This window comes from Cyanistes caeruleus, chromosome 6 (assembly GCF_971803275.1).
Source record: "Cyanistes caeruleus chromosome 6, bCyaCae1.hap1.1, whole genome shotgun sequence".
In the NCBI taxonomy this organism is placed as follows: Eukaryota; Metazoa; Chordata; class Aves; order Passeriformes; family Paridae; genus Cyanistes; species Cyanistes caeruleus.
The window spans coordinates 48999752-49024200 of NC_141706.1; the positions used below are offsets into that span (position 1 = coordinate 48999752).

The window sequence follows — 24449 nt, forward strand, 5'->3', positions numbered from 1 at the left end:
GGCACCGGAACAGATTGTCCAGAGAGGTTGTAGAGTCTCCCTCACTGAAGAATCTCTTCAACAACAGGATGTAATCATATGCCATGTACTTTAGGATGATCCAGTTTGAGCAGGGAGGTTAGACCAGTGACCACACAGACTGGTCCTTTCCAACTTTTCCCATTCTGTAATTCTGTGATTCTATAAAGTGACTTCAGATAATAAAATCCAGGATTTGGCCTCTTTAATCATTCATATACCCTTAAAATACCCTGAGTATCCCATAACATAGGTTTCCAAATTGTTTCCTTTATATTTTCTAAGTGGTGTATTTTGTATCTGCCTGTTAGTGTTGCTGTGAATGGTATTTAGCAACTGTTCCTTCCGAGCGTAGACTAATTGCCTTGTTAAATATAGTCTCAATGAATAAAAAATACTACCTCATTAATACTAAGCCTAACCTTCCTGCTAATTACCATCCCTATCAAAGGGTTAAGCATCATGCTATTTTACTTTTATAACTGGCTATACTCTTCTGGTTGGTCTCATTAGCACTGACTGCGTTTGAAAATGTTTTTCAATTAATATAATTTTCACATATTTCTTCACCCTCCAATTATGTTGGAATGCATGTTGATTGGGAAGAAATGATGTGTTATGGGAATTGTGGAATCAGGAACTACCAAATAGGTCAACACTGGTTATTTTCCAGTAAAGGGTATTTGTATTAACCTTCTGTCTAATTAAAATAATTGTTCAACTAAGTAAGAATTTTACAGAGTTTGATGACATTATTAAACAGTGTTTTTGCTGTATGCAGTAGGTGTAGAATATGAAAACATGGGTGTACTTTCAAGTCTTAAGTCACAGCTCCATATGGTGCTAGATTAAGTCACTTAGAAGGTGAGAGGGCAATGAAAAAAAATTAACTTTTCAAAGAATTTTTAGAGACTTACGGATCTTGATTTTGCAAATTTCAGGACAGAGAATATATTGCCACCTACACACAGTTCTAAGCACCCTCAATTCAGGGAAGTTGTGAGTTATTCTGACAGAAGGAATCTAATGTAGCTATTGTAGCTACTTACCTTGTGGTCTTGTTGTTAGCTGAATGTCATGTCATGTGACTACCTAATTAGCCAGCTAGCTTCTGTGTGATCACCACTGAGAAATGGAGAATTCTGCTCTCTTGCCTCCTTTACTTTGATCAAATACCTCTAAGAGCCCTTAGATATCTCATCTGTTATTCTGCATGTAACTACGGAATGGCAGAGCTGTTGGATTTGCATCCACTCCCAATACACATGATCTATTACAGCTGTGAGCTATGCTACTGTTCTTGTGCATCACTGCAGATGCTATATTGTAAAGAGTTCAGAGATGACCCAACAGGGATATGATTTATACTTGAACTAGATACCTCTTAATTGGATGATTCCTAACTAGGTTGACAAATAACCTCCTTTAGTAGCCCTTGAAACCTAAGTCACATGGACTCATCAGATGGATTTAATAAAGAATCATGAATTGAAGGCAGTAGAAGGAAACAAGGATGTTTGTGCACCATGGTGGCCTGAAACCCTCTCTGAATATGGTTCTTTTTCCTTACTAACAGAAAGAGGGGGCTGAGTCGTAAAAAAAAAGTTTTCCTGAGAGATGACAATAGACGGAGGCTGAATACCCTTTTCAACAATACTGAGAAGCAGTCAGGTGGATCTTACAGCCTGTTTGTGCAGCAGCTTGACTGTGATAAGATGCAGGAAATAGGGAAACAGAGTAATGTCTGTGGGTGAAAAGAGATAACACTAATAAGAAGTGATAAGGAAAGAGGTACCTAGATCCTGAAATTTTGGGCTGATATGCCAACCTCAAAATCTGAATCTTGATTCACTACAGCAAATGAATATTCTTACTACTAAGAGTACTCAGAAAAAATAATCATGTAAAAAATGCACTCTATTTTTTATCCTCTAGAAAGCCTTAGGGATTTGAGATCTCTAGAAATTGAAACTGTAAGAAAAGTCTCAGATATCAATATATGCAAAATACAGCAAAAAGATAATAAAAGTGCAAGGTGCAGGGCAACTTCTCTTGCAACTGCATTACCAGCCAGTCTTATCAAAGCACTGGTGATTGATTCTTTTGAGGTGAATGACTCCTTTTTTTTGGGTTCTCTGTCATGATTGTGCCTTTTAGGATTTAGGTCTCTAGCAAGAATATTGAATTTTTGAATACAACATTTTTGAATTCATTATAGGATTTCTCTTACCTCATTGAAAAAAGAAAGTGAAGACAAGGTACGTGTTTATATTATGGTTATTAAAAATCAAAATTTTTCTATTTTTGCCTTTGGGACTTTTGACTTTAAAACAGCAGGGAGTCCTTTCCTATGCAACATCCTTATCAAATAAAATGTTGACACATAGTATTCTTTGATCAGTCTGCATGAGACTGTATACTACAACTAAGTATATGTATCTTTTGAATTTGATCTGTTATTGTAAATAAGATAACAACACTGCATAGGGAGGAAATGAAAAGGTGAAGCTTCCAGCTTTTTCTGGTCAGGATGTCAGGGATCAAAGCCTGAAACACAGCTTCTAGAAAATTTATGTTGACAGTTTGTCACCTCTCTGAGTTAGAACACAGTGCAGTGGAGGAGTAGCATATACATAAGACTGTCATATTGGATCTATAGAGAGAAGCTACTGTGAGAAACTAAGCCTGCCTTAGGAAACTCTTGGAGGAACTTGTGGTACTGACTTCACTTTCATGCCTTCTGTATCTAATCAATTTGTTATTTTCTTGAGATTTGCAGTCTCCATTTATTTCCAGCAGATAACAATACTTCATCTCCTGAACACACTGGCTCCCTGTAAAGTGAGTATGCTTAATACCACTTACTGGAAAGAGAGTTCCCACACTGCTGTCTGAGGTTACTTATCCCATACTCGCATGGCAAGAAGGTTATGTGGGACAGAATTCTCTGCAGGTCACATTCTCCCAGCGCTAAGGAGCCTTATTTCCATGGAGATTCTTATAGAGCTGTTTGGAGAGCTGCAGCATATCCCCTGCTACAGACAGTGACTCACACAGAACTGCTTTAATGGAGAAAGATTTGCAGTAATTCAGGCATAGTGGTTTTCTTTCACAAGGAATAATGAGCAAGAATTCAATGCAACTGCTTATAATGGCCATAAGAAGAACTTCTCTGACTGCTATGGCAGTTTGGGGTGTAAGTCAGCCCAGTTAATGTACCAGGAAACAGATAATAAAAATGTCAAGTGTGCTGTCACTGAGTCAGTGGAGTTAGCAGACAATCATCAATCTCAATTTCACTGTGCCGTGAGCAGTGCATAGTGTTAAGTCTTTTAGTGGGAGGGATCCAGACTGCTCAGCTGTATGCCCTTGACCCTCAGCTACAGAAATAGCCTTTCAGTTAAAAGTCAGGGCCTGTTCTTCAAGACTGGATGGATTTGTTTCCTCCCAAATATTAAAATTTCGTGTTTCTGTGATATTTGATGGAGACATCAGTCTCATGTTGCGTACTGGTGGCTCTAAGGAAGAGCACAGTATTGATTCCAGTGTAGTCCTTTGCCTACTTAACACTCAAGAATGTCTCTTAGTAAGAAATACTAAATCCTTATGTGCAGCTGTATTTTTATTTATTCATATATTATTCATATCTCTATACAACAGCTAGTTAATAGCTATTTATTTATTTATTTATTTATAAATTAATAAATAAAATAGATATGTATATAATAGTTAAGGGAGTACTGACAAAAGGTTATTTGCATGATGAGAGGATCCTGATCACAGAACTGAGGTGAGCAGCCACTGCATCAGGCCCAGATTCAGTGTGAGAGAGCACCTACCTACCTGTTGTCTGCTGGCAAACTCTGGACAGGGGTACACTGGAGCAGTGGGGGAGCAGTGTGGCACACCCAAGCAGGGACAATTTGATTTTTGAAGTCCTTCACAAAATGTTTTCATACATTAGCTCATAAACCTAGGCAATTTTTATGGTACTCTCTGCTTTGGAGATTAGAATACATGTATTTGTTCCTAGTTTTTAAATGTATTTGTTAGTTTTCCTTTTTATTGAGCTTAAATAGTTAGTTTTTCTCCTCTGTTTCTACAAGAGCAATCAATCCCTCCATCCATGCACACTTTGGTCAGACAAACAGTTGCCATTTCCTGAAACAACTGCTCCTTTCCCTTCAGGAACAGTCTTTGATCAAATTTAAGTACATTTTTTCTCAAACAAGACTGAATAGAATCACATTTTTCTGGTATAGCTTTTTATGATGTAAATGTAAAATACCAGTGTTTCACCAGAAATACTTTACCATGTCCATACCATGAATTGAGCTTACCATGATCAGAATCACATTTCTTGATATTTACAGTGATAACACTCTGCAACTGTTGTGCTTCCTTTTTGTTTGTTTAAAAAATATGGTTCTCCAATAAATAGCAGAAATTGTAATTCTAGTACAGGGCCTAGAAGGACAGTGCTGTGAAACACTGTTTTTTCAGCATTTCTAGGACTTATCAACAGCATGGTCTTTCCGTTAAAAAACCCTCAGCTTTCATTTTTGTTGACAATGCTTCCATTTTTGGCACTAGAAAATAACTTTCTTCTTTTTTTGTCCTGTTAATTCAAGTATCACATTAGACTCCTGTAGAACTGTCATCACCAGCATTTTCCCCCTCATGGTAGGTAGCTATTAACCCATTTTACAGTTCTTCTGTATTTTCTGCACCTTAAATAATAACTTTTCATCTGAGACCATGTTGATCGATTTCCTTAAAACTGATGGATTAGATTTGACCTAATTTCACTAGAAAACCACCTGCCTAGCAAATAAGATCATATTATCTGTCATGGTGTTTTATGTATGATATTCATTAAATCATACTTTTCCTGATTTAGATCATGCCTTGTAGTTGCAAATATCACATTCCCCCCTCTAATAAATAAAGCCACCACATTTATGGTTCTTGATTTGCATGTTTCTGCTTCTGATTTGATATGAACTGGAATTTTTTCCATATAACTTTCTGTTTCATTAATGTCATCTCCATCATTCCTGACCAGCTTATCCTGTTCAGTGCAATGTCCAGTCATGCTTACTCTGCTTTTATGTTCTCCTTAATGTTTACCATCATCCAGTTTCATCCTACATCAGGACTTGTGGTTCTTCCTTCCAGTTGTTTGTTGCCTTTGTTCTATGTGATACATGCAACAGCTGTTTGTGTCTAACTTGGTGTTGAGTTTTGTACTGTCAGACTAATTGCATCAGCCAGCTGGCTACTGCTCCCATCTGGCACCCTTCTGGCCCTTGTTCATCTCTGTGCAAAAATCCATTGAGCTAATTAAAGACCTAGACCTTCAGCTGATCCTCTGCAGAGCCTTTCTGCTTGGCATGATCTGTTAAAATGCATACAGGTTTCAGAGATCTCTCACCCATAATGTTTAAAAGTTTTGGAAGAAGGTATGTTTTTCTGATTCCTTCATGGCTTATTTCTGTGAGTAAGTCTTGTTCTGAATCCTGCCTATAGTCACAGGAATAAAGGTAAAATCCCAAATAGTATGTCTGGATTATTTAAATTTTGCATTTTCTTCTCCCACTTCTAATTAATGAAAATATGAAATCACTGCTGAAAACCAAGTAAAAGCTGCTCTTGGCTTATGCTCTAGACCTTAAAAATTTCTGGCAACTAATGTATGGGAAAAACATTGGAAGAAAAAAAATACTGCTGTCTTTGAAGTAACATATGACATTCTTTGTCCAAACAAATCTATTTAAATGCTGCCAATCCCTGTCTACTCTAGAAATGCAGGATTGCTTTCAAAGCACACTGTCTTTGGCTCAGAAAACTCAGGATGCTGCTCAGGAAGGCAAGGTTGATAACAATGGAAAAGGTTTTAGCAAACAAAGGCAGTATATGTACATAGGAAGAATGTTGCAAATACACAGAAGAGAAGACCCACACTGGGTCTTTCATTTTTTGCTTAACACAATCCTGAATTTCTTTGCGGAAAGCCATTGAACTTTGCAAGCAATTAAGCAGATTCTGCCCTTAATTGTTTATCTCTGTTCATTGCAATGAGGAGGCAGTGACAGAATTAATTCTTAAAACCACTGCATCTGGATCTGGAATTGTTGAACCAGAATTGCACTGATTTGAACCACATGACTTTTTTTAAAAAATAAGAAGGCTGGCAAAATTTTAAAGAAAAATTTAGAGAAAGGACCCTTCTCTCTCTATGACTTAGTAACCGTGCTTGTCTTCATGGGAACTGAAAATCAGCCCCATGTTCCAGGTATGCTGCTGTGTGTTTCTCTTCTGCTGTGGGCTATCTCCTACTGTTACTCAGAAGAGAAAAGAATAAAGGTGATGGAGAAATTTTCCTCACTCCTAGCAGCCCTTATTCATTGAACAAATTTGTGCATGAGTGTTTGTAACCCTGTAAAACCAAATTTGTATGCCCAAATTTCTTCAAACTTTATCTCCATCTTAACATGCATTAGTCCCCAAAATCACTATCCATAATAATTTTCAGTATCCCACAGTTCTTTTCATGTGGAGCTTTTGGGTCAGAAGAAGGACAGACTTCTGAGCCATCTGTGGGATTCATGACTCCTTGATATTACCGGGGGCTCTGGTTAACAAGTTGCCCTCATGTTGTAGCTTATTCTTCTTCTGAGACAGGAAAAATGTGTTCTGGAACTATATTCCTAGACTATTTCATTCACAAACCTTTACTGTCTTGGACAGAGATTTAAAGGACTAAAGTGGCAACATACCAAAGCTACAGCAAGATGAGCAATTCCCTAGTTCCCAGAAAGCAGCTGTGCTTAAAAACTGTCAGCCAGCAAAGTGTTTTTCTTTTTGCAGAACTGTTGGGTTTTTTTTTGTATTTCCAACAATTCACTCTGTCCTGGACAACTCAAATTAAGGACTCTCTGTCATTCTGTTGCCATCTCAATTATGCATCCTCAGATGAAAGCCAGCATTGATGTGGATGTGTTCAGATAAAAACAGATTGCACCTTCATTTATAATGTGAAATATTTATCTTTTGCTTTTATGGAAATGCTTTGTGTTTGATACATGATACCAAGCACCCTGAAAAAGTTAATGGGCTCCAATTAATTATCTTGTGTTTCTCCTCCTGGTTCAGTTCCAACCTTTCAACTCTCTAAAGCTATCAGTTTCACTGCTTTATCATTTCTAGCACAACGAGGCATTCCAGGTCATAACTTGGACCCTGAACATAAGAGGATTGCCCAGTAATTCATTTCCCAATAGATAAACCCTGAAGGGTTCAAATGTGTATCCAAGTGCATTCAAAAACCTTTGGAGGAGAAATCTCATTAGAACAGACTTCCTTTGATTTTCTTTCAGTCCTAGTTGGCTTAGAAACAGCATCATTCATGGCCTTGTTTTCAAGTATGCTTTTCCCCCCAGCATTGCCATTTGTAGTTCTGAGTGAAACTCAGTAGCAGAATAATACAAATATTTATAAAAAAAAGAACCTAATTTTTTTGTGACAATCAAATAGTAGAGCTAGGCCAAGCACTGGTTAAAATGTAATGCTGGTGCTTGATCATGACTTGACTTGACCTGTCCTCTCTCTTGTCCTGTTTATCATGTGCTTGTAAATCATGATTAGCCAGCAGAGAACTTACATGTTTTAATGAAAAACATGGCAATGTCCAGTTTCTAGATCAGTTCACCAATTTCACCAAATGCATTTCTAATTAAAAAGATTTAATATAGTTCTGTATTTATTAGTTAGCTATATAAGTTTTGTTATTTATAAATTAAATCAGATCATGCTTTTTAAGTCCTTCAGTACTTTGAATAATCTGAATGTTCATGTGAGTACATAAATATTTTCGGAAATAAAAAAAATTAAATTTAAATGAGAAAAACACTAGCAATAGCATTGAAGTATGAATTCTTCATTTATCACAAGCTAAGTTGTTCTTGATTACACGTTCATCCTATTTTATTTCACAGTAATGTTAAATACTTCAAGGGAATGTGTTGCTATAAGGTAAATGAAAGAGACCATGGCTATTCCTTTTTATGATATTTTCAACTTGCTTTGTTGAGGCCTTTATTTATTCTTTAGAATAATTGCAGTTATCCACATTTCTCCTGAACTTCTATTGGAAGTTTGCTGTCTAAAGCTTTTCAACAAAACCTCAAAAGCTTATTTAAACTTCTGTTAAATTATTACTATTTTTTTTCTTTTAATGTCACTAGAAAAATCTCATTTGTCATTATATTTGTATATGAATATCATTTGCTTGTTAAAACTGTGTAACAAAAATCTCTGGATACCAGATGCAATTCTTGAATCAGTTAACAATCTTAAAAGATAAATCAACATTTTTAGATGCAGTTCATAAGTCATGGTACTTAGATAATTTCCTTTAACTTCATTATGTTCTAGGAAGATGTAGACAGAAATGGACTTTAGCTCAGTGTTTTTGCAAGGTTTCTGGAAATATTTTGAGGTGAGAGTTTGGTCACTTTTGGCTCCAATCCAGGAATTACCTTCTTGAAATTTCATGTCCAACAGCATCCGTTCTGTACAGAAAAGAGTGCTCCAAAGTAGAGGCCCAAAATGCTTTAGCACAAATGATTCCTAATGAAAGCCCCAGCAAAATGGACCTATTTCTGCCATCAGCCTTCTCATTTAGGAGCTGACATAATTCATCTTCCTTCTCATCTGCTGCCCCTCATTATCCATGTGGCCTGATGTGCCACATTACACTCTTAGCAGAAGTACCCCTATCAAAAGCACACTCCCCAGATCAGAGCTGTTTCTTTTGATTTTCTTTCTGACTCACTGACATTTGCAGAGATGCGCCAGTGCATCTGAGTCCACAAACAAGAAGGTAGAAAACACATGAATTTCCTTTTGCCTTTCATCTCTTCAGTCTTTGTAGTCAGAACAGATTTTTATTACACTGGCCTTTCTTTTCTTCTTCTTTATTTTCTTTTAACTTTTCTTTCATTTACTCTGATCTTATTAAAGTTGCTCATCTCTTCCTTGAGTCCTTCCAGCAGAATTCTTAGCAAGTTTCCTCATGATGTGAGTGCTTTGTAAAACATCCTTTAGCACTTCTTTGCCTGAGTTGCTCTGAACTGTATTCCTGTTACATCAAGATGCACTCAATTGAAGTTGGAGACACAATTTTAAAACACTGCTGAGAAGAATTATTTTACTCAAACTCAGGTGTGTCTTTGGAGGATGTTGTGATCTTCTTACTCCATCTCAGAGTTTATCCTTTATCAGTCTATTATACAGAGATTGATTTCTGTCCTGTGCTGTAGTAATGAACTAGCAGTTGTATTATGATTTCCTGACTTTTCTGCACTAAAAGTTGCTAAGTCTGAGATTATCCTGTACTTCTGGCTAGAGCCTAAAATAAAGCTTTATACTATTTCATCAAACTGACAGAGATTATCAGCAGACAATTACCAGTCATCTATCTATGCATTAAATATCTGTGTTTATAGAGGGTGCTGACTTCTGATGATTCATCTGTCTACTTTAATCTATGATTAGTATCTGTGTAGGTGTAACTACACCTACATGCAGATCATGCTTGCAGCATTTGTTTCTGGAAGGATGAGAGATTCTAAATAGAATAATTCCATTTGAGGCAGTGGTGATAGCCATTCCGATAGACAAGTTCATGTTTCACACAGTGAGGCCATGGAGGGTAGGCAGTTTATGGGCAGACAGTACTACCTCTCAGAGAGTTCTAGGCAGAGCAAGGAGTTAACTGAAATCTGGGGAACAGATCTGCATCTCCTCCTAGCCCTTCAGACACTGTTCTTTTCAGCACTTCATGCTCTGTGTAAAATGCATAGGACAGTTGCAGCATCCTGAAATCTCCTTTTGTCCATTATAATCAAATTCAGGAAACTGCTGTTATACAAATTCTAATCTGGCTCCTCCTCCCTCCCTTTTCCCCCTCCCCCCCCCCCCCAATTACTGAATCAAAAAATGCTGTACATTTAAAGCTGTAAGTAAATATTATTTGTTAGTAGTTCATCAGTTGCGTTTGTTTGGGACTATGAAATGAGAAACATATAATACTTCCAGAGGTGTCCCAAGCACTGGTTATGGTTAACTGAATTTCATATCTCACAGCAATTCATTTTGCAACATTCAGGTCTGTATTATGACTCTAAAACCTCCATTGGGAGTGGATGAAATTTTCAGTTATGACTGAGTAAAATGAAGTCACAAGAACTAGTGTTTGCTGTGCAGTTCTGAAAGCCGTATAATTTGTTTAAAGATTGTTATTAGTCTGTTAGACTTCAGCTGGACAACTGAACTCTTCTGTCACTGTCTGGGCTTCAGCTTGGGCAGCAAAGAGCCCAACAATCCTAACCACTTGAGAACTAGTCTGTAAAGCTGCTGTGTGATATGCTACCTCTAAATAGAACAAATACAAAATAGGTGTAAGAACAAACCCATCAGTTGCTTTGGGCTGCTCATTGTTTCCATGTGACCTGGACAGTCACCTCTGATTCCCAGTTGTGATCCTTGTTTGAGCAGTCATTTGGATTTTGTTTTCTCTGCTCTTACTCCATCCCTACTCTTCTGGAGCCAGACTCCTGACAGCAATCCCGTACTTTCTGCAAAACAGTCTTTGTGGCCATATTTGATCAATTTTTCTGACACTTAACAATGCTATTGCTTTGCCTTTCAACTTTGCTTCCACTTCTACTTCTCAGTTACTGAACTTTCTTTCACACAGGGTTGATACCAGAGTCTCCCAGCTTGATGGCTGCAACCTGATCCCAAGCTCTGGGGTGCACTCTCTGCTGGATCCCTTCAGTAGTTTCCATAATTTAAACATGTTCCTGCACATTTACAGTTTTGAGCTGCAGATTGCAAACAGAAATAGCCCCTCCAAAATATTTAATGTTATCCAGTGATTTTTAGTACAGCTCTTGCAAGTACAGTCCTCTGATTCTGCCTTTCCCAGAACAACCAAACTAGAAGTTTTATTTTCCAAATAACTCAAATGGCTCACCTGAGGGCTGAGGTTTTCAAATCTCTTTATGAAAGGGTCCTTCTTGCTCTTATATCTCAACTAAAACAATTAAATTACCTAGTCATCTGCAAAAAGGGTGCTCACATGTGTTAACAATAGAAGCTATTGAGTTCACCAGAATCAAAGCATAAAGTGGGAAGAGGAGGAATAAAAAATTCTGAATACAAGCAAAGCTGATAGTGAGAAAGGTGATGAATTTGAAATGAAGTATTTTTTCACAATACAGCTTTCACAATAAAAGGAAGTAATTTTTAGATGTCTGGCTAACTTTTCTGAGAGGTCATGCTGATAATAAATTATGGCAGATGCAATGTTTTTATAATTTGTTCTTCTTGAAGTCTATATGTGTTTGTTTTTGCCAAGCCATCAATAAAACCTTCTTGACAACTTTCACACAAATAACTAATAACTAGTAGGTAGCTAAGACATCTTATTCTTTATATTTGGCAGTAATTATTGGAGGCGTGGATTTACTGGGACTGTCTAGAAAATGTTTCTCCTGCTTTTGCATCTAATTGTTTATCACTTATATTGCTTAACGTAATACAAGTCTTATAAAGAGTAGAAAGCACCAGAGCTTGAAGCTGGGGTTGTCCATAAAGTAAAATAATGTGAAGACATTCTTAGTGCTCAGTCATTGGAAGAGAAGACACAACAATAGTGTTACTTGTGCCTGAATTCCAGAAAAATACTGTTTGACATTTTATGATTATAAAAACCTATTCCAGTGTTTGAGGAATAGTTGCATGCATTTCATAGAGATACCTACATGGTATCTCTTGGACATCAACAGGGCTTTAATAGTCATAAAAGCATTTTCCTGGTAGCTGTTCTGTGAAATACAAAAACATTCATTAAAACACATATAATAAACTTCAAACGAATCCTGAAATTGTGCTTAACTGTAATGTACAACTAAACAGAGTTAGTCAGCTGCAGTTATTTAACATCTATGTAATTGTAGGTGCTTCCACACTAAAATAAACAGTATATTAGTGAAATATCTTCTGTTCTTTTTTTGAAGATGCAGTAGAGATCTAAATGACACAAGATTATATATCTTGTGATGATAGATGAATTATTAACATGATATCTTCATATTTTATACAGAATATATTTGTGTAGACCAAATATAATATTAGAGAAATACCAACATTTTTCTTTCCACCTTAAAGTGTGTGCTTGGAACCTAGTGCAGAAAGAAAGTGCCTCCTAACCCTCTTGTCCCTCACCAAAGTCCTGGAAAAGCAGCTGCTGATAACCAAGCTGAAGCAGATTGAATGTTAGAGCAAATGGTCTTCATGAAAAACAACATTTAAATAGCACTCTTGGCATGAAAGAGTAGCATTAGAAACAACATTCACACTAGAAGATGTTAATTTTTTCATCCTTTCTCTGTGTTTCCTCTTCTGAAACTTTATTAATGGATTTAGCATCTTGAAAATTATTTGGAAAAACTTTTTAAGGGCTATGTGTTGACGTGTGTTTGCATGGTGATACTTCTAAAGCTTTTAGCAAAACCCAGTGTGGTGCAGTTCAAATTCAGGAAAACCATTTTAGTATATGGGCTTCCAGTTGAAGGTTTTTCAAGGACCCCTTAGAAAGTCCAGTTTTCATTGGTGTGGTTTTCACTGTCATGCTGAGATTTCTAAAGAGGTCTCAGCTCTCATATTGATGACAAATAAGGAATCAAAACTCAGGTAAAACCATCCTTCTGCTTACATTGAACCCTTAGCAGGAAGGATGCAAATGGATAACCACAGTGTTTGGGTAGAGACAATTAAGTTCATTGGCTGAAATAACTGCAGGCTGCCTTTATTCAAGGTAGATTTCAGTGTTGTGGTCTGGTCTTCAATATTTATGGAGCATTTTAGCTGAATAGCATAATACACAGCACTGTATTGCTACAGTGACTGGGACTAGTGAAATAGTATAGTATTTTTTAATAAGGGTAATAAGTAGAAAATGATCCATCAGGGATGAACCAAGACTGAAAATGAGCAACTTGAATTGTGCTCCTTAAGAAAAGAAAAAAGTCCTCCAAGACAAATAAACATTTGCTGCCAAACCCTTATTTTATTAAATTAGCTCCCTTTGCTTTGTGTTTGGTGTTTATCTTTTTAAATGTCAGTTGTGTATATTATATCTTTATCAGTTCCCATTTGTGCCTTCCCTAAAGCTGAGTTGACTTTCAGTTACTGTCTGACATAATGAAACTGTGGTAAGCATTTTTTTGAAGTTAAAGTGCACTGTTCCCGTTTTCTCAATATGCTGCTGCCAGTACAGCTTATAAAAACATATATACAGGTGAAATTTGCATTTCAGGTTTTGTCCTGTAGTTCTTGCCATGGTGACAGTTACTTTGTGTTGGTTACTGGTGAGGCTGTAGCCCCTGACATAGAAGGAAAAAATAAACCTATATGCTTTTTCTGTACATGGTTATCACAGAAAAAAAAAAAGTTATAGTGTGGTAAGTGTGAAGATTACTGATATAAGGGTTAAAAAACTGCACCCTGGAGAAAGAACATTGAACCATATTTCCTGCTTGCCATCCTTCACTCAAAGATAAGCTGAAAGCTGTTTGATCTGATTTTGGCCTGGGTTTCAGTATAGTCTTAGAGGTGAAATAATAGACAGGTTCTGGACACAAGGGCTCTCATGTAATTTCTGAATTACTGAAAGCTTATGAAAGCCTTTGCCTGATCTTCTGTCTGCAGCAACAGATTTCCTTATGGTTTTCTGATGCTATATAGCCCAGATAGTAAGCTTTTCCCTCTTCAGGCTTTGGCACAAGGGAAACCACAATACATGTGTTGAATACAATGTTGAAAATACAAACAATTTGGTTCTGATACAGCTCCTAGCAAGTAAAGATTTTTACTTGTGTTCTGGCATCTTTCTGAGGTCGTGAATGCTTGTTCAGTCCTGCTACATTCTACCAAGCAGATCATACTGATATGTATGCCCAATCATTTGCAATTACTCTGCAAAGTATAAGTTGTCAACTTCTGAGTAATAGAATATTTTGCAATATTTTTGATTCTTTACTCATTTTGGTTAAGTCCCCTTCATATGACTTCAGAGCAACTTTCACAGGCAAAGCTGTTGCTTGCAAAAGCAACTTGTCTCTCTTGGCAAAGCTTTTCTTGCTCCAGTGTAAGCTGCAGAGTTATAGTAGAACCATTTAGGACAATTATAGCAAAATACCTCTTATAAATAATGATTTAAGTGATGAAATAAGAGGAGATGGTGGGAAAAAATGCAACCAAAGGACATAATTTAATTCAAGCCAGGTCAGCTGCTGTGATCTATAGCACCATGCTGATGATGCTTTCAACAGAGCAACTAGCAGAGTGAGTTTTATTGCATTTCTTTGACCCATTTTGAAAAATCCTGCCCTAAAGCTGAGAGACCTAAGAGCAGCTGAGTAAGACAGCTGAACTGATAAAAAAAAGATCCATTTAAAGTCTTAATGGGAAAGATTTTCATGTGATAAAGTTGTGTGGCCTTTTCTTAAAAAAATACATCTACAAATCCATAAACAAATGATTGGATCTCTTCAGCTAGTTCTGAGTCCCCTTCTTTTGATACATTAGGCTATACAAGTCAGTCATTAATTTTCAAGTATTTATCAAAGTTCTCATATGAAGTGATGAGGTAATTTTCTAGTATGAACCAAAGTTTACAGACAGAATTTTGAGACTTCACAGGAAGCTGTTGACACATGAGAAGCTGATGCCCAGGGTTTATAAGCAAGAGTAAGTCATTAGCTAAGTTTTTACAAAGCAATATCCCTAGCTAATTAGAACTCCTGTATTTGCCTGACAAGAGAAGGAAGAAAGAGTAGAATAAAAATAAAACCAATGAAATGAGGAAATTAGAAGAGCAATTGTTAAAAGTTAATTAAATCATTTAGTCGCTCTTTTTCAAGCAGCATTGGTATTATGTTGAAATGTCTCAGATCCAGCCATGAATTTTGGGCCGGGGGGAACATTCATGGATGTGTGGAAACAAGGCTTCACTTCAGCCTGACTGAGTGTTTCAGTTAGTTTCCTTTCTTTATTTATCTGCATTATCTATTAAGGTCAAATGCCTTCTGTCCATCTGTCACTGTGGGCAGTGCAAGAAGTGCCACACAGAGCAAGGCCTCTCCCAGAATTAGCCCAGTAGGGTAAGGTCACGTGTGGCTACAGTCTCCGTTTGTTCCTGAAAGCCCTTCTCAGTGAGTGCATTGCAGTGTAGTGCAATGGGCAAACCCTTTGGGTCTGTCAAGTGCTGTCAGATCTTGGCTGAACAATGACAGTTCTCTTCACAGACTGTAAAAGAGCACTTCCTCCTAGCAGGTCTTTGATGAAGTGCACTGGCAAAGCAAAGATGGGAGGTGATACCACCTCTAACGGAGCTCTGAAATCTGCCATTTATTTGTGCCCTTGCTGCAGGTCACCAGCAAACCTTTCCTCAGGCAGCTGATGTGTTGCTGATGTTGCACAGGGGCCTCATACTGGAGTAGGTACAGAAATCACCTTAGTTTAAAACAGATTATGTCTGTCTTTTCTTATGACAAGCACTCATTAAGAGCTAATTGTTACTACTGGTTTGAAAATAGATTAATGACTTTCCTTTTTTAAGGAGCTCTTCTAGACTCCAGTTGTAAAATCCAGTCATTCAGCTAAAATTGATTTTTTCTTCTGAATGAAGTGTAAAGAGAAAATATGTTTCATGTTCAGAAATATTCAGACATAGTTTATATTTTCTGTGGAGACTCCCTTGATACTGTTCACAGATACTATGTCTCTCTGTCTCTTCCCTATATTTTTGTCATAAATTCAGTATTTGTGAGAAAAGCAAGATAATCTGCATATGCAGTTTTAGTCTCTCTGTGTATAATTCTGTGCCTTGTTAATGAACTAAGGCAGGACCAAACTTCACAGTAGCACTGGTAGTCCCTTCCCCAACACAGAAGATTTCTGCTAGATTAAGCAAAAAATGGTTTTATGTTGCTCTTTGACATGGATAGTGGTGCTTCTACTCCTCACCAGCCTACTCTGCTGACCTGCTAAGCTCTATCTGTTTATCTTTGAAAGAGTCCATGACTAGACAGACCTTAGACTGATATGTACTGCCCCAAAGGGTTATAGCAAAAGGCTTTTCTATCAGAGAGGGTGAAACAGGGCTGCACATTTAAAATGGAAAGGGAAGGCCTCATAAAGAAATAGCTGAAATTTTGTTCTTTAAGCACTCTGTGATAGTTATCCATCTAAAACAGTAGAACCTGTCATAAGATTTCTTAAAAGGTAAATGAATTTATAATAATGGACTTGTTCCTCTAGCCACAGAATTCGTTTTTTTTTCATACATCCATACATTTCAATACCAAATTTTCTTAAGGAAGTTGTATTTCTATTACTTATTAATTGTATATTTTCAAATGAGAAAAGTGGAAGTCAATTTAATCTGGTCTGATCATGCAGAAAGTCTGAAAGCAAATTGGAGAACTGAAAACTGAGCCATTTCTCTCAGTGGGAAAGACTGTGAACTTTATAATTACTTATCTTGGATTCAGTGTTATGATAAACACCAACAGGTTATACACTAATAAGTATGATAATCATTAAGTAACAGTGGATATCTTGCAGATGAGATAAAGGTGGGCCTGAGACACAGAATAAAATTAATTTGGCAGTGGAATTCAAAGGTTGAAGTAAACAGAATTTTGTCTCCCATAGTGCTAGTGAGTATAAATGCCCCAGCATTTTATTTTTTTTTAAGTAATGGGAGTTTTTACATGATGTCTATCCCTTTAGTGCTTGAATAAGAATGTAAAATGCCTGTACTAGCCAGATCTGGTTGCCTGGGATGACTATAAGAACTGGGGTAACCCACATGCAGTAAAATCTCCCCAGTGTACTCTTCCAGCATCCAACACTATTTGGCTCAAGAACTTCATAATCTGACAGTAGTACTAAATCATGATAGATATTTATTCTAGGATTTAGTCCAATTAATTGTCTTCTGAGTCCTTGTAAATACATAATAGATGCCATGTTCTGTGCCAGTGACTTCAATAGCTTAACTATGTGAGAAGAAAACCGCTATTTCTTCTGCACCTGCAGCCCACTGTTTTCCTTTGATTTCTCTGGTTCTATTAAAAAAGAGAAATTCTTCCATGTGCATCATGTTCAGGCCTATGACCCTAATACTGTCAGCACATCTTCTTTCTGACCTGTAACTTGCCAGTTCCATGAGCTCAGGATGATGACAAGTCTGTACTAGCTGTGTCAGGTTCTTCTCTTCAGTGCGTACTGCTTCACTGTGCCTGTGTGTGACAGAAGAATCAGTGCTAACACAGATAATCTTACACATAATGATGCTTAGTCCTGGTTTGAAATGTGTCCCTTACATACAAGGACCAAACTCCTCTCAAGTGGAGAGTGCAAATCATGCAAAGTTGTGCAACAATATTTTCTTAATCTGTGCTTCGAAGTGATATGTGAGAGCATTTTTCTTGTGATTTACAAATAAATCACTTAGATGACAAATATAATTTTGAGGTATTTTTATTGTATGATGTTTAAATAATGAAAGTGGCTTAATGGGAGATGAGTTTAATAAACTGAATTTCAAAAGACGTTTGAAATCCTGTAGATGGGGTTTTATTTCAGCTAATAACAATACTAGTTCAGTTTCTGTACTGCATCATAATACAGAGATGAGAAGTCTGTATGATATTGCAGTGGATATTAAAAGATGATTGATGGCACTAATTTTTCTGCTGCTTCACTACATGCCAACTCCATTAGTTGCTAATTGTTTTAAGATACACCTCTATGTATGTGAAATTGGGGTGGAGGTTAGTTATTTAGTTAGTTAAGGTTATGGGTTAGTAACACACTAACCCGTAGGATTAGTTATGTTAGCAGGTAGGATTAGTTACTAAGTTACTAACCCAAAAGTCTTGTCATTCCTCCTATGGTTAGGGTTCCGCCAAGGTGTAGGGCTATGCCTAGGGTTAGGATTATGCCTAGAGTCAGGGCTCAGAAAACTACAAATCCAAGAGCTCCAAGCGCACTACACCTACAAATGGCATGCCAAGGGGAGCAAAAATCTTTCAAAACATGTGTCCTTCGAAGGCTTTTTACTTAGGATCAGGCTCCACCCAAGATGCCTTTTACTGCTTCCCCTAGCATTAGGGTTACACTTATGGGTTAGGGTTACACCTAGGGTTCGGGTTTTACCTAGGATTAGGGTTCAGAAAACTACAAGGCCCAGAGCTCCAGGATTTTGGTTCAGAAAACTACAAGGCCTAGGGCTCCAGGGACTGTGCAGCTACAACAGACTTGCCAAACTGAAAAAAAAATTGCCACTAACTAGATCTCTCCATGTTTGTGCTTGGCATCTGCCTCAGCCGAAAGCTCTTTACACAGCTCCATCTAGGGTTAGGGCTATGCCTAGGTTTAGGGTTCAGAGAAAAACAAAGCCCAGAGCTCCAAGCACATTGCAATTACAATTGGCATGCCAAGGGGAAGAAAAATCTTTCAAAACATATCTCCTTCAATGGCTTTCTACTTAGCACCAGACCAAGGTGCCTTTTACTGCTCCACCTAGGGTTAGGGTTACACTTATGGGTTAGGGTTATGCCTAGGGTTAGGGTTCAGAAAACCACAAGGCCCTGAGCTCCAGGGACTGTGCAGCTATAAATGGCATGCCAAGGGGAACAAAAATGTGTCATAGCATGCCTCCTTCCATGACTTTTTACTTGGCACCAAAGTAAGGCCAAGATGCCTTTTGCTGCTCCACCTAGGGTTAGGGTTACACTTAGGGTTAGGGTTATGCCTAGGTTAGGGTTACGCCTAGGGTTTGGGCTCCAAAAACTACAAGGCCCAGAGCTCCAGGGAGCTGTGCAGCTACAACAGACTTGCCAAACTGAAGAAAAAATTACTACAATCTAGCTCTCTCCTTATGTTTTGCTTGGAACCTGCCTCAGCCGAAACCTCAGGTGTGCTTTTGTACTTTTGCATCCAAAATAAACACTGAAGCCAGCAGACTGGACTGACGTGCTTTCACTGTCCTGTACCACCTTGCCTTTACCTTTCTTGAGTGGCTTCAGGTAGATTTTTTAGCATCTTTCTCTGTCTGAAGAAGAGTGACAGAGTTTGGGATAGGAATATATGTCTATTACTATATGCGCAGTGAGAGATTTGTGGGATGAGATAATCAAAATATTTTCACAAGTGCCCTCTGCCGCCTTCTGTGCTAGTTACTTGTCTGTTTTGTAACTGTTAATTTGTGGGGTCGGGGGGAGAATGAGGGATGTGTGTCAGAGGCAAGAGCACATGTGCAGAGGTAGCACCAAGAAGTCAATTTGAGCACATAAGACAGGAAATTTACCTGCAGTTTTAGCTTTTCTAAACATAACTTTCTAATGTGGAAGCATTTGATTTGTGTAATCAGTGTGTTTTTTCCAGATTGTTTCCTACTCAGCAGTACTTAGAATAGTCATTGCATTCAAAGAAGAGATTTTATTCTGAAAAAGTAGGCTGTAAATATCTTTTTTGTGTCCTCCTCTTTGAAGGATAGCTACATGTCAGCTGAAGAGAAGGCATTTCAGTACCGAAAAGGAGCTTACAAGAAAACTGGAGAGGGAATGTTTACAAGGACATGTAGTATAAGAGAAGGGTGAATGGCTTGAAACTGAAACAGAGTAGGTTTTGTGTAGATATTAGGGAGAAATTCTTTACTGTGAGTGTGGTGAGGCACTGGCACAGGTTGCCCAAAGAAGTTGTGGATGCCTCATCCCCAGAAGTGTTAAAGGCCAGATTGGTAGGGTCTTTAAGCAAGCTGTCTAGTGAAAAGTGTCTGCCATGGCAGGAGGGTTGGAACCAGATGATCTTTAAGGCCCCTTCCATTCCAAACCATTCTATGATCCTATGTTACATGTGTTGTGTGTTAGATGATGAAGTAACTGCAAGGAAATAAGATGTTCTGCTCGTTGAAGGGTCAGATTATTGTTTCCTTCCCTCATCACCAGGTCCTCAAACATATATACTCATCGGTTACTGTCTTCCAAATCTTTGCACTTTGGTCGAAATAATATGTGACACAGGACATGCTGGTACAATTGACTCTGTGTGCAGTAAGCCTCGTGTTACTTAGCCTGGCCTGTGTTTTTTATGACAGAATATAAAAGAATTGTGTGTGACCTCCCATCAATCCAGTGCGGCTAGTGCCTGCAGGAAAGTGTGTGATTCCTTCAAAAGGATAATGAATATGTTGCCCAAAAAGAGTCTGAATCACAGAATCCTCATCTCATATGGGGCAGGCACAGGAGTACTGTTAACATCCTGGCTGGACTATACAGCACACTTTCTTTGGTACACAACGTACAGCTGTGCAGCGTGGCTGTTGGTTTGTCAATAGTGCATGTCTGCCCCCACCCCCACCCAGAGGCTGGAGAAAAGCAGCTTACTTGATCACTCTCCATTTTACTGGATCCATAAATCTATCACTTGGAAGTATGTGTATCTCTTCCACTGTCCTGGTGTCAGGAACTGAGACTAGGTACAGTGGTACTTTTGGCCAAAGTAGAGTACATTTTCTTCACAGTGGCTGGCATGGGACTGTATTTTGGATTTATGCTGAACACAATGTTGATAATATGAAGATGTTTTTGTTATTGATCTGCAGGGCTTACACACAGCCAAGGCCTTTTCTGCTTTTTGTAAATATGCTATTGCTCTCCAGTTACCAGCTGTGAGAGTTACAGCTGCCAGTGATGTGAGGCAGCTTCCCCAGAGTGTGAGGTTTTAAACATGTCATCAGTTGTTAATGACTACAGGTCACTATTACACGGGCCAGAATGTGAAATGCTGACCTAAAGATGACAAGCCTGATGTATCTTTACCACGGCCATGAGTCATCCAGGGCTTCTTTTCAAACAATGTAAGGAAATTATCTGCAGTGTTGTTATATGTATGTATTAGTGGAGATAATGAGATGCAATGAGTCTTGGTTTTTGCTCCCTGTTTTCCATAGTGCAGTTCTGTTTGCCTTGATATACTGTTATGGCAGACCAATGATTAATGGGCAGAAAGAAAGGGTATGGCTAAAGCTTGCCTCCCTGAGAAGACCAGAAGGTCTAGCCAGCCAGCCAGCCATTAAAAGCTCATTACTGCAGCAATAAAAGGATTGATCCCTTAGTATAGCTCCCTTAGAACTTTAACAATTAGCCCATGTGCAATTATATACTGGCAATATAAAGAGGCTGCTGATAAATCATATTTTTTATTTCTAAAGGCAAGAGAGGCGAGAGATATTAATACACAGCAGCATATGGAATTAATATAAATTGGGAACTAATAAAACAAGCTGCTTGCAGTGGTGCTGCCATTGCAAAATTTTGAATAACTTGACAGTAAAAGACAATTCATTGTATCTGGCCAGGGATAAGATTCTTCCTGTATCAGGTGATTTGGCTCAGAGCAAACATGCCTATTAAGCAGACTATAGACCTCAGCAGAACTGGCTGGCAAAAATGAAGTTAGGGCAGCTTGAAGCAGTGGTCTGAGGAACAAATAGACTGTTTTAAAGAGTAGAGTAGTAATTACTCCATTGTATTAGATAGAAACACAGAAACAAAATGTTGTTCCTACTCCCCAGTGTTAAGAATTTATAGTTTTTGAGATAACAATGTATGTCATGGTATATAATCTGGTAAAAGACAGTTAATGAGGAAGAAACAAATAGAACAATGAGATTTTTGTTCTCTGGTTTCTCCTTCTGTGTTTCCATGTAGTGGGGGCACGTCTGCAGTGAGAAAAGGACAGCAGAGCTTTCTAGTTGAGTCCCATTAATAGTCTGACTCTGCTTCTCTGGACTTAGTCTTAAGAAACCTAGTTAGAATACAGGCCTGCAGCCAGAGTTGTTTGCTTCTCCCCAGGGTAGTCTTGCAAGATAAACAGTGCTTATGCAATGGAAATAAACTGCAATATTAAATCAATACACATACACCTCCAAGAAAGGGCTTTAGTGGCCCCAGTTCACCTTGCACAGTTCTTACATATTCCTCCTCTGCCTTCTCTTTCAGGTGCAGTGATTGCCTTCTCTGGAGCACTCCTCAGTGCATTTCACAGGCCCCCACAGGACATACCATAAGGCTCTTAGAAATCAGCCCAAGAAAATTCCGTCTGTTAATACAGTTCTTCAGCTTCCAGTAGAACATCAGGACAATGTTACACTGATTTTGCTTCCTATTAGGTTTGCAGGCCTGCCTGTAGGGTGTCTGGTGGATTACAGGAGTGTAGCAGGATGTGGGACATTCTCCCTTTGAGTCAGTGTCTTGGCACAATGCTACAGGGATTGTGGATTTCTGTGTGCCCTCTCAAGTGATTTTAGAAGCACTGTCAGCTTTAGGATGATAAATTAGTAATAATATCCCATGGTGGTAACATTATTTACTAGTATAAAAGCAGAGTTACAGTAGGCAAGATTTCTGCAAAGCACTTGTTCCAGTGTCCATAAATATCACTGACTGGAGTCCTAATTGTTTGATAACCCAGCTGCCACTAGATATGCCGTGTTGCTCTCCAGATATTACAGTCTATTTATGATAAATGAAATATAAATTTGAGGGATGCAACACAGAAAAATATCAGCTACTCATTCTCAGGATTGTTTTGCAGAACTGTTTTTAAGCAACTGTAAAAAGCTGATTGAATAAACTCTCTGATTTCTTCTTCTGCTTCTTTCCAATTAACCTGTGTGTGTTTTCTGTTCTGGATCTTGCACAACACTGCTAAAATAAAAGGGCATTGTTCTACATCCTTATTTAAATGAATAACTGTGTGTATTCCTTGACTTTCCATATAATTAGCTTAAAGGAAACTGTTACTGTACCTGAATTCTTGTAATTCATGAACCTTAAAAGAACTATCAGCAAAGACTGTCAAGTCATCATTTTGTTTTGCCATTTCCCAATTATATATATTTACTAAATTTTTTAGGATGACTACATGATTTACATCATAAATGCAAAACTATGGTAATAGTTTTCTGAAATAATTTCCTTCTTGTTTTTTTAACCAAATTCAGTGGCAGTTGGCATTCTAAGAAGTCAGCAGAATCTTAGTCTACACTTAACTACTTAAGACATGAATGCATTTTAGTAATAATAATAATAATAATAATAATAATAATAATAATAATAAATCTATAGCTGGATATACTGCATTTGAGAAAACTATTTGCTGCCTCACTTTAGTGGTTGATCTAGAAAAAGACAATTTATGAGTTTAGGTGAGTTCATAGATCTAAAGGAAACAGTCAAGAGCTGCTGTTGGCCTATCCAGTCATGAGGGTCTCTTCAAGGTTAGCAACAAAGCACATCCTCTTCTCCAGCCTCTAAACAGAAACTCCCCTGTGCATAGATCCAAGAGTTCAACTGCTGTTGCTGTGGCAATATGTGCATCCACTCAGCTTTCTTTTCATTCTGCTTTCACGACCTGAGTTCCTCTTGAGGGATGGATTGCGTATTTTAAAAGCACAGTTTCAAAGCTACAAATATCTCAATCATGAGGGAGTGTTTAGAAAAGTATTGTTATGTGCATGCCTGCTTTTATCCTTTTTCCTTTGCATTTACAGGATGCCCAGGGATGTAATACTGTGTTAGATAACCTTTTGTCTGACCAGGATGACTATTTTGTTTCTGTGCTTCTTCTTCAGAGCATACATCCAATTATAGAAGTTATCAACACTCTAGGGATTTTCACAAAGAATTGCTTTTCCTCAAATATGTTTTTCCTGAATATTCAGAGCTGTGTGAAGAGTATCTTGTGCTACTTTGGTGTCTTCAGCATAGCAGGCAACACTACATCTTGTTTTTTAAAAAAATCTTATGCTCAAAGCTACAAGACATGAAGTCTCTGGGTGCCCTTGCATGACAGGATGTGAAAGAAGAACTCATGCACTGATTTCCCCTCCATGCATGAAAGTTAGTTCACATACACAGAGTCTTTCAGAGTCTGGATTAAAGCTGTTGACATCACTTGAAATTTTTAGGTGGCATTTCTAAAGAAAACATTGATGTGCAGAACACTTAGGTAGTCTCTGAACAGTTTTCAATATGCATCTACAAACCTCAGGATTCACAAGCAGCATTCACCAGAAAATGGCTTTTTTTTTTTGTTTCAGCCCACACATGCACTGTGGTATTTTGTAGTTATACAGGCTTAGCAAACACAATGTCATTTCTCAGCACAGGCATACCCTACTCTAGGAAATTGGAAGAATATTTCTCAAAAGAAACAGCAAATGAGGAGTACTGCCTGAGTGTGGATTTTGGTTAGTTCCTCATGGAAGGAATTAAAGTAGGATA

At 37.9% G+C, this 24449-nt stretch overlaps 1 long non-coding RNA gene across 2 annotated transcripts; it reads left to right on the plus strand.

The window, feature by feature from the left end:
• The first annotated feature begins 2820 nt into the window (after positions 1-2820).
• LOC147652667 (uncharacterized) lies at positions 2821-22909 on the plus strand. 2 transcript variants are annotated; one of them, XR_015288205.1, is made up of 2 exons: positions 2821-2859; positions 22164-22909. It is a non-coding gene; the product is annotated as an uncharacterized LOC147652667 (long non-coding RNA). The 2 variants fall into 2 exon arrangements; XR_015288204.1 differs by lacking the exon at positions 2821-2859 and adding an exon at positions 15502-15590.
• The last annotated feature ends 1540 nt before the right edge of the window (positions 22910-24449 follow it).